The sequence below is a fragment of the Sus scrofa genome, chromosome 10, assembly GCF_054392235.1.
Source record: "Sus scrofa isolate SSC_HxYL_T2T_F1_AM1 chromosome 10, Sscrofa_HxYL_maternal_Yorkshire_Landrace_v2.0, whole genome shotgun sequence".
Taxonomy (NCBI): Eukaryota; Metazoa; Chordata; class Mammalia; order Artiodactyla; family Suidae; genus Sus; species Sus scrofa.
Genome location: NC_139392.1, coordinates 45360158 through 45369836, shown reverse-complemented (window position 1 = coordinate 45369836; position 9679 = coordinate 45360158). Strand labels below are relative to the sequence as shown.

General features: G+C 53.7%; 1 non-coding gene across 1 annotated transcript; it reads left to right on the top strand.

Annotated features, from left to right (window-relative positions):
- The first annotated feature begins 4364 nt into the window (after positions 1-4364).
- Positions 4365-4448, top strand: MIR9845-6 (microRNA mir-9845-6). Its single transcript, NR_128537.1, has one exon. It is a non-coding gene; the product is annotated as a microRNA 9845-6 (primary transcript).
- Positions 4449-9679: the final 5231 nt, after the last annotated feature.

The following is a 9679-nucleotide window of genomic DNA, read 5'->3' as shown; positions in this document are numbered from 1 at the left end:
ACACTTGCCCAGTTGCGTTGGATATTCACGTCGATCTGCTGGAGGTCACTTTGTGCTGATGTATCATAAATATCCGGGACTTGGAAGCTCACCTGAAGCGAAGTTGGCTTTGCTTGTATCGGAAGCAAATTCTGTGAGACACAGCATCCTGGAACACAGGAAGTGGTCTTTGACGGCCTTTGCTTTGGGGGTTGTGGGGTAAGCGCTTCGCAAGGGGACCCGCCATGGGGCCGTCAGTTGCATGCGAATCACCAAGGAAGAATTCCTGTGTGCCGGCCGGACAGAAGGGAGACCGATCCAGGGGGATTCCTCTGCTTCTGTGTGCTTTGACAGGTCTTGACTAGGAGAGCCCACACTGAGGCCATGTGGCTGAGAACAGACAACGTGTTGTTAGTGGGCACTTTGGGAAGAGAGGCCGTTGGTGGCTTGGAGCGTGGCATAACGCAGGAAGCTATGGATTTCGTGGATGCAACGATGTGCTGGAATCCACACGTCCGCTGGCCCTCACAGACTTTTCCCTTGGGGTGGTGTGAACCCGCGGCCCTTTCTTCCATTCTTGTCCACCACCACTAGGGCCTGAACCCAGATCGGCCTGGGGTCCTTTGTGTGCAGGCAGGCCTCCCTGTAACTCACTGTGGCCCAGCCACAGCACGAGGCAGCATAATCAGGGTGTCTCGAGCTGGTGAGTCATTTTGCGAGGAGTCCCGGCAGGGCTTCCTTCCAAACGGGTGCTGTGGTGTCGGCACCGCCGAGAAGCTTTCCTTTTCTACCCCCCAGAAGTGCAGTCAGTGTTTGTTGGTGGTTTGCATGGTTGTATTTGTCTTTGGGTTCGTGCCACTCATAGGCCGATGCTTTGAGCTGATATGCCCTGGATGTAGACGAGAGAAGCTGGTGTGATTTTTCGAAGGGCGACACTACCAGAGACATCGTGCAGAAACCCATCAGTACACTCGATAGCACTGGTAGGCGGAAGGCGGGTTGCTCCCAAGACTCTGATGTCCCTTCACACTAGGGTCGTCCATCCATTTCCTTTGCCAGCGTGGACTTGAGAAGTGGGAGGATTTGGTCCCCAGGAGATGGACTTCACGTGCCCTCACATAGGCATCCTTGGTGCCCCCACGTTCCCCATGCCGCTGGGCTTCCAATTGTAGATATGTCTTGGCACTCCTTTTGAGCAGAGACAGCCCTTGCCTCGGGGACATTCTGCATGGTTGAAGCAGCCCAGCAGGGCCCTGAGGGCACCAGGGATCTGCATCCCTGCTGACGCATCCCTGAGCTCTCCCCCATAGGTTCTTGGGAATCCTGGTGGTCCTTGACCTGGGGTGCCCTGTCAGGGTGCACCATCGGCTGCCGGCCACGAGGTTCCTCTGCCAAGTTGCAATGCTTTTCTCAAAATTCAGACTTCCCTGGGTGTCCGGAGTCTCGATGTCGATGTAGCCTCCTGTAAAGTCAGCCGTGGTGTGTGATGAGAGCCATGCTTCAACCTTTTGGTTTGCCTCTCTGCCTTCCTTCCCACTTTCTGTATTCCATTCGCCTTAACACCTTTTTCCATCCCTAATTTCCTCCCACGAAATCCCTCCTCCACAATGCGAGCCTTGCTGCTCACTTCCTGCATCTCCTTCACATCAGTATAGCTTTCTCACTACCTAGCTCTTATCATCAATCTCCTCTTCCTCCTCATCAATTAATAATTCTCTCTCCAGGGTTTTTCTTTGGGATGATAGCCAAGAAAAGCCAGGACGTTTTTGCGACTTCTGGAGACTCAGCAGGAATCTTGGACTGTGGTTTTCTCTGGCATGGAAGATACGATTTGGGTTCCTCTCTCAGGAAATGCGCAGGGGTTTTGGCTATTTTTTTAACCGGGTGTCCTCTTAGATCCATAGTCCTACTCCCTTCAGAAACACTAGCACGTGTGTTTACAATGGGGAAAAGTCTTTAGGCACCCGTGGTCCAGTGGAGCAGGAGAGCCTGAGGAATCGTCGTGCCCCCCATCCTGAAGCTGTCTTGGAACGGTTCAAAGGAAAGCAGGCTAATCCATAGCCCCCCAAAGCCACCATAAACAACCCAAGCCCAAAGAAGGGTTAAAGAACCTTGAGAAAACCACACCCATGGAAGGAATGTAAAGCAGAGCAGAGGAATGTGTGGAATGCAGACAGGGGTGAAACACTTAGGGTCCCATATGGAAAACGGGGAAAACAACAGGTTGGCCTGTGGAAATGCAGGACTCTGACAGAGGCGGGCAGAGAAGGTCTGGAATGATGCCAGGTCTGAACCAGAGGGTGAGTCTCACGTGGCTAGCCGTGAAGACCATATGGCCTGCACTCCAAAGGCCTGGGAGACTCGAAGCTGGGCTGCCACTTGAAAGGGCCTTAGGTTGTCCTCCTTCCTCCCAGGTCCTCAAACTGGAGGGGAATTCTCAATGACTGTTAGATCTCCGACCTTGCGTGAAGTGAGGTCTGTGGTACGGCCCAGCCGTCCAGGTGATGGGCAACCCTGTGGGCAGGCTCTACAGGTACCTGAGGAATGCCCTGGAGTTTTGGGGGGTGGGGAATTTCCAGCAGCTCCGCTGATTTCCATACATCAGGGCGTGGTCACCTCAGCCTCTACCAGACCCCTGTCTCCAGGGAGAGCACAGTGGGCCAGCATTCTCCCGGCCAGCCGGTCGCTTCTTCTCGCTTCTCCGACTGACCTCGAAGCATGGATTCCTCCAGCACGTCCTGCACATCCAGCGGTAGGTTGACCTCTGCCTCTGAACTGGGGGTTGCAAATCCCAGAGGCCGGGAGCCCTTCCCGCCTGTGCATCCTGCATCGATAGGGCCATGCCGTTCATTAGGGCATATTCCGTGATTGGGCTGGCCTTTGGCCAGTGCTCAGTTGGCCTCAGGATGCAGACTCGCCTCAGAATGACACCCTTGCTCCATACCCAGGGGAGTTTCGCTCTGGGATGGAAGTGGATGTTGCCTCTTCCTAGAGAGGTGCCCACGCAGATCACGCATCAATGGGCGAAAGGTCCTAACAGGATTTCTCAGGGCCCATCCTCTCCTTTGCTGCTGGCCAACCTTTCCATTCAACCCAATGTATGTTCATGATGGCAGTGGACACATTTGGGGATTTGGAGTCGGAGTAGCCTTTGAATTGTGGTCTCTTGGCCTGGCTTGCCAACAACAGGTATGGAGATACACCCCAGTGGGTTTACTCCTCTCTTTCTTTCTCTTTACGTCTTGGGGAAGGTTTCCTTTGGAGTCTTGGGGATGTTGGGAGCATTTTGACCCCAGGTCACCTGGAGTCGACAGCACGTTCGTGGGAGCTCTTCTCCAAAGTTCAGGCCTTTCTGCATGACCGAACTCTGTGCACGCCTGGCCTTTGTATAACCCAGGGACGTCAAGGAATCTTGATGCCAGGACGGAGGGAAACATGTGGAGCTTATATCTCTCTTTCAAGGGTTTCAAGCTCCCTTGGAGTTTCCCCACACATAATCCCTCTCCATTTCTCTCTCTCCGTCTCTCGGTCCCTCCGTCTCTTTCTCAGTCTCTCTCTCTCTCAGTCTCTCTCTCTCTCTCTATGTCTCTCTCTCTCTCTCCATTTCTCTGCTGGGACCCTGTGGGTCTCACTTTCTATAACTCCTTGGTTCACTCCCAACTCAGCCTTACGGTCTCAATTCCTTCTCCTCTTTGGCCACTTACGTCTACATGAATGGAACCGTAGACTTTGCACACTGGCCTTGACAGTGTAATATGCAGACTTGTGGTTGGTGTTGAAGTCGTCATCACTGCATGTGCTGAGGTCCGTCCTGATGGACACTTGCCCAGTTGCGTTGGATATTCACGTCGATCTGCTGGAGGTCACTTTGTGCTGATGTATCATAAATATCCGGGACTTGGAAGCTCACCTGAAGCGAAGTTGGCTTTGCTTGTATCGGAAGCAAATTCTGCGAGACACAGCATCCTGGAACACAGGAAGTGGTCTTTGACGGCCTTTGCTTTGGGGGCTGTGGGGTAAGCGCTTCGCAAGGGGACCCGCCATGGGGCCGTCAGTTGCATGCGAATCACCAAGGAAGAATTCCTGTGTGCCGGCCGGACAGAAGGGAGACCGATCCAGGGGGATTCCTCTGCTTCTGTGTGCTTTGACAGGTCTTGACTAGGAGAGCCCACACTGAGGCCATGTGGCTGAGAACAGACAACGTGTTGTTAGTGGGCACTTCGGGAAGAGAGGCCGTTGGTGGCTTGCAGCGTGGCATAACGCAGGAAGCTATGGATTTCGTGGATGCAACGATGTGCTGGAATCCACACGTCCGCTGGCCCTCACAGACTTTTCCCTTGGGGTGGTGTGAACCCGCGGCCCTTTCTTCCATTCTTGTCCACCACCACTAGGGCCTGAACCCAGATCGGCCCGGGGTCCTTTGTGTGCAGGCACGCCCCCCTGGGTCTCACTGTGGCCAGGCCACAGCACGAGGCAGCATAATCAGGGTGTCTCGAGCTGGTGAGTCATTTTGCGAGGAGTCCCGGCAGGGCTTCCTTCCAAACGGGTGCTGTGGTGTCGGCACCGCCGAGAAGCTTTCCTTTTCTACCCCCCAGAAGTGCAGTCAGTGTTTGTTGGTGGTTTGCATGGTTCTATTTGTCTTTGGGTTCGTGCCACTCATAGGCCGAGGCTTTGAGCTGATATGCCCTGGATGTAGACGAGAGAAGCTGGTGTGATTTTTCGAAGGGCGACACTACCAGAGACATCGTGCAGAAACCCATCAGTACACTCGATAGCACTGGTAGGCGGAAGGCGTGTTGCTCCCAAGACTCTGATGTCCCTTCACACTAGGGTCTTCCATCCATTTCCTTTGCCAGCGTGGACTTGAGAAGTGGGAGGATTTGGTCCCCAGGAGATGGACTTCACGTGCCCTCACATAGGCATCCTTGGTGCCCCCACGTTCCCCATGCCGCTGGGCTTCCAATTGTAGATATGTCTTGGCACTCCTTTTGAGCAGAGACAGCCCTTGCCTCGGGGACATTCTGCATGGTTGAAGCAGCCCAGCAGGGCCCTGAGGGCACCAGGGATCTGCATCCCTGCTGACGCATCCCTGAGCTCTCCCCCATAGGTTCTTGGGAATCCTGGTGGTCCTTGACCTGGGGTGCCCTGTCAGGGTGCACCATCGGCTGCCGGCCACGAGGTTCCTCTGCCAAGTTGCAATGCTTTTCTCAAAATTCAGACTTCCCTGGGTGTCCGGAGTCTCGATGTCGATGTAGCCTCCTGTAAAGTCAGCCGTGGTGTGTGATGAGAGCCATGCTTCAACCTTTTGGTTTGCCTCTCTGCCTTCCTTCCCACTTTCTGTATTCCATTCGCCTTAACACCTTTTTCCATCCCTAATTTCCTCCCACGAAATCCCTCCTCCACAATGCGAGCCTTGCTGCTCACTTCCTGCATCTCCTTCACATCAGTATAGCTTTCTCACTACCTAGCTCTTATCATCAATCTCCTCTTCCTCCTCATCAATTAATAATTCTCTCTCCAGGGTTTTTCATTGGGATGATAGCCAAGAAAAGCCAGGACGTTTTTGCGACTTCTGGAGACTCAGCAGGAATCTTGGACTGTGGTTTTCTCTGGCATGGAAGATACGATTTGGGTTCCTCTCTCAGGAAATGCGCAGGGGTTTTGGCTATTTTTTTAACCGGGTGTCCTCTTAGATCCATAGTCCTATTCCCTTCAGAAACACTAGCACGTGTGTTTACAATGGGGAAAAGTCTTTAGGCACCCGTGGTCCAGTGGAGCAGGAGAGCCTGAGGAATCGTCGTGCCCCCCATCCTGAAGCTGTCTTGGAACGGTTCAAAGGAAAGCAGGCTAATCCATAGCCCCCCAAAGCCACCATAAACAACCCAAGCCCAAAGAAGGGTTAAAGAACCTTGAGAAAACCACACCCATGGAAGGAATGTAAAGCAGAGCAGAGGAATGGGTGGAATGCAGACAGGGGTGAAACACTTAGGGTCCCATATGGAAAACGGGGAAAACCACAGGTTGGCCTGTGGAAATGCAGGAATCTGACAGAGGCGGGCAGAGAAGGTCTGGAATGATGCCAGGTCTGAACCAGAGGGTGAGTCTCACATGGCTAGCCGTGAAGACCATATGGCCTGCACTCCAAAGGCCTGGGAGACTCGGAGCTGGGCTGCCACTTGAAAGGGCCTTAGGTTGTCCTCCTTCCTCCCAGGTCCTCAAACTGGAGGGGAATTCTCAATGACTGTTAGATCTCCGACCTTGCGTGAAGTGAGGTCTGTGGTACGGCCCAGCCGTCCAGGTGATGGGCAACCCTGTGGGCAGGATCTACAGGTACCTGAGGAATGCCCTGGAGTTTTGGGGGGTGGGGAATTTCCAGCAGCTCCGCTGATTTCCATACATCAGGGCATGGCCACCTCAGCCTCTACCAGACCCCTGTCTCCAGGGAGAGCACTGTGGGCCAGCATTCTCCCGGCCAGCCGGTCGCTTCTTCTCGCTTCTCAGACCTCGAAGCATGGATTCCTCCAGCACGTCCTGCACATCCAGCGGTAGGTTGACCTCTGCCTCTGAGCTGGGGGTTGCAAATCCCAGAGGCCGGGAGCCCTTCCCGCCTGTGCATCCTGCATCGATAGGGCCATGCCGTACATTAGGGCATATTCCATGATTGGGCTGGCCTTTGGCCAGTGCTCAGTTGGCCTCAGGATGCAGACTCGCCTCAGAATGACACCCTTGCTCCATACCCAGGGGAGTTTCGCTCTGGGATGGAAGTGGATGTTGCCTCTTCCTAGAGAGGTGCCCACGCAGATCACGCATCAATGGGCGAAAGGTCCTAACAGGATTTCTCAGGGCCCATCCTCTCCTTTGCTGCTGGCCAACCTTTCCATTCAACCCAATGTATGTTCATGATGGCAGTGGACACATTTGGGGATTTGGAGTCGGAGTAGCCTTTGAATTGTGGTCTCTTGGCCTGGCTTGCCAACAACAGGTATGGAGATACACCCCAGTGGGTTTACTCCTCTCTTTCTTTCTCTTTACGTCTTGGGGAAGGTTTCCTTTGGAGTCTTGGGGATGTTGGGAGCATTTTGACCCCAGGTCACCTGGAGTCGACAGCACGTTCGTGGGAGCTCTTCTCCAAAGTTCAGGCCTTTCTGCATGACCGAACTCTGTGCACGCCTGGCCTTTGTATAACCCAGGGACGTCAAGGAATCTTGATGCCAGGACGGAGGGAAACATGTGGAGCTTATATCTCTCTTTCAAGGGTTTCAAGCTCCCTTGGAGTTTCCCCACACATAATCCCTCTCCATTTCTCTCTCTCCGTCTCTCGGTCCCTCCGTCTCTTTCTCAGTCTCTCTCTCTCTCAGTCTCTCTCTCTCTCTATGTCTATCTCGCTCTCTCCATTTCTCTGCTGGGACCCTGTGGGTCTCACTTTCTATAACTCCTTGGTTCACTCCCAACTCAGCCTTACGGTCTCAATTCCTTCTCCTCTTTGGCCACTTACGTCTACATGAATGGAACCGTAGACTTTGCACACTGGCCTTGACAGTGTAATATGCAGACTTGTGGTTGGTGTTGAAGTCGTCATCACTGCATGTGCTGAGGTCCGTCCTGATGGACACTTGCCCAGTTGCGTTGGATATTCACGTCGATCTGCTGGAGGTCACTTTGTGCTGATGTATCATAAATATCCGGGACTTGGAAGCTCACCTGAAGCGAAGTTGGCTTTGCTTGTATCGGAAGCAAATTCTGCGAGACACAGCATCCTGGAACACAGGAAGTGGTCTTTGATGGCCTTTGCTTTGGGGGCTGTGGGGTAAGCGCTTCGCAAGGGGACCCGCCATGGGGCCGTCAGTTGCATGCGAATCACCAAGGAAGAATTCCTGTGTGCCGGCCGGACAGAAGGGAGACCGATCCAGGGGGATTCCTCTGCTTCTGTGTGCTTTGACAGGTCTTGACTAGGAGAGCCCACACTGAGGCCATGTGGCTGAGAACAGACAACGTGTTGTTAGTGGGCACTTCGGGAAGAGAGGCCGTTGGTGGCTTGCAGCGTGGCATAACGCAGGAAGCTATGGATTTCGTGGATGCAACGATGTGCTGGGATCCACACGTCCGCTGGCCCTCACAGACTTTTCCCTTGGGGTGGTGTGAACCCGCGGCCCTTTCTTCCATTCTTGTCCACCACCACTAGGGCCTGAACCCAGATCGGCCCGGGGTCCTTTGTGTGCAGGCAGGCCTCCCTGTAACTCACTGTGGCCCAGCCACAGCACGAGGCAGCATAATCAGGGTGTCTCGAGCTGGTGAGTCATTTTGCGAGGAGTCCCGGCAGGGCTTCCTTCCAAACGGGTGCTGTGGTGTCGGCACCGCCGAGAAGCTTTCCTTTTCTACCCCCCAGAAGTGCAGTCAGTGTTTGTTGGTGGTTTGCATGGTTCTATTTGTCTTTGGGTTCGTGCCACTCATAGGCCGAGGCTTTGAGCTGATATGCCCTGGATGTAGACGAGAGAAGCTGGTGTGATTTTTCGAAGGGCGACACTACCAGAGACATCGTGCAGAAACCCATCAGTACACTCGATAGCACTGGTAGGCGGAAGGCGGGTTGCTCCCAAGACTCTGATGTCCCTTCACACTAGGGTCTTCCATCCATTTCCTTTGCCAGCGTGGACTTGAGAAGTGGGAGGATTTGGTCCCCAGGAGATGGACTTCACGTGCCCTCACATAGGCATCCTTGGTGCCCCCACGTTCCCCATGCCGCTGGGCTTCCAATTGTAGATATGTCTTGGCACTCCTTTTGAGCAGAGACAGCCCTTGCCTCGGGGACATTCTGCATGGTTGAAGCAGCCCAGCAGGGCCCTGAGGGCACCAGGGATCTGCATCCCTGCTGACGCATCCCTGAGCTCTCCCCCATAGGTTCTTGGGAATCCTGGTGGTCCTTGACCTGGGGTGCCCTGTCAGGGTGCACCATCGGCTGCCGGCCACGAGGTTCCTCTGCCAAGTTGCAATGCTTTTCTCAAAATTCAGACTTCCCTGGGTGTCCGGAGTCTCGATGTCGATGTAGCCTCCTGTAAAGTCAGCCGTGGTGTGTGATGAGAGCCATGCTTCAACCTTTTGGTTTGCCTCTCTGCCTTCCTTCCCACTTTCTGTATTCCATTCGCCTTAACACCTTTTTCCATCCCTAATTTCCTCCCACGAAATCCCTCCTCCACAATGCGAGCCTTGCTGCTCACTTCCTGCATCTCCTTCACATCAGTATAGCTTTCTCACTACCTAGCTCTTATCATCAATCTCCTCTTCCTCCTCATCAATTAATAATTCTCTCTCCAGGGTTTTTCATTGGGATGATAGCCAAGAAAAGCCAGGACGTTTTTGCGACTTCTGGAGACTCAGCAGGAATCTTGGACTGTGGTTTTCTCTGGCATGGAAGATACGATTTGGGTTCCTCTCTCAGGAAATGCGCAGGGGTTTTGGCTATTTTTTTAACCGGGTGTCCTCTTAGATCCATAGTCCTATTCCCTTCAGAAACACTAGCACGTGTGTTTACAATGGGGAAAAGTCTTTAGGCACCCGTGGTCCAGTGGAGCAGGAGAGCCTGAGGAATCGTCGTGCCCCCCATCCTGAAGCTGTCTTGGAACGGTTCAAAGGAAAGCAGGCTAATCCATAGCCCCCCAAAGCCACCATAAACAACCCAAGCCCAAAGAAGGGTTAAAGAACC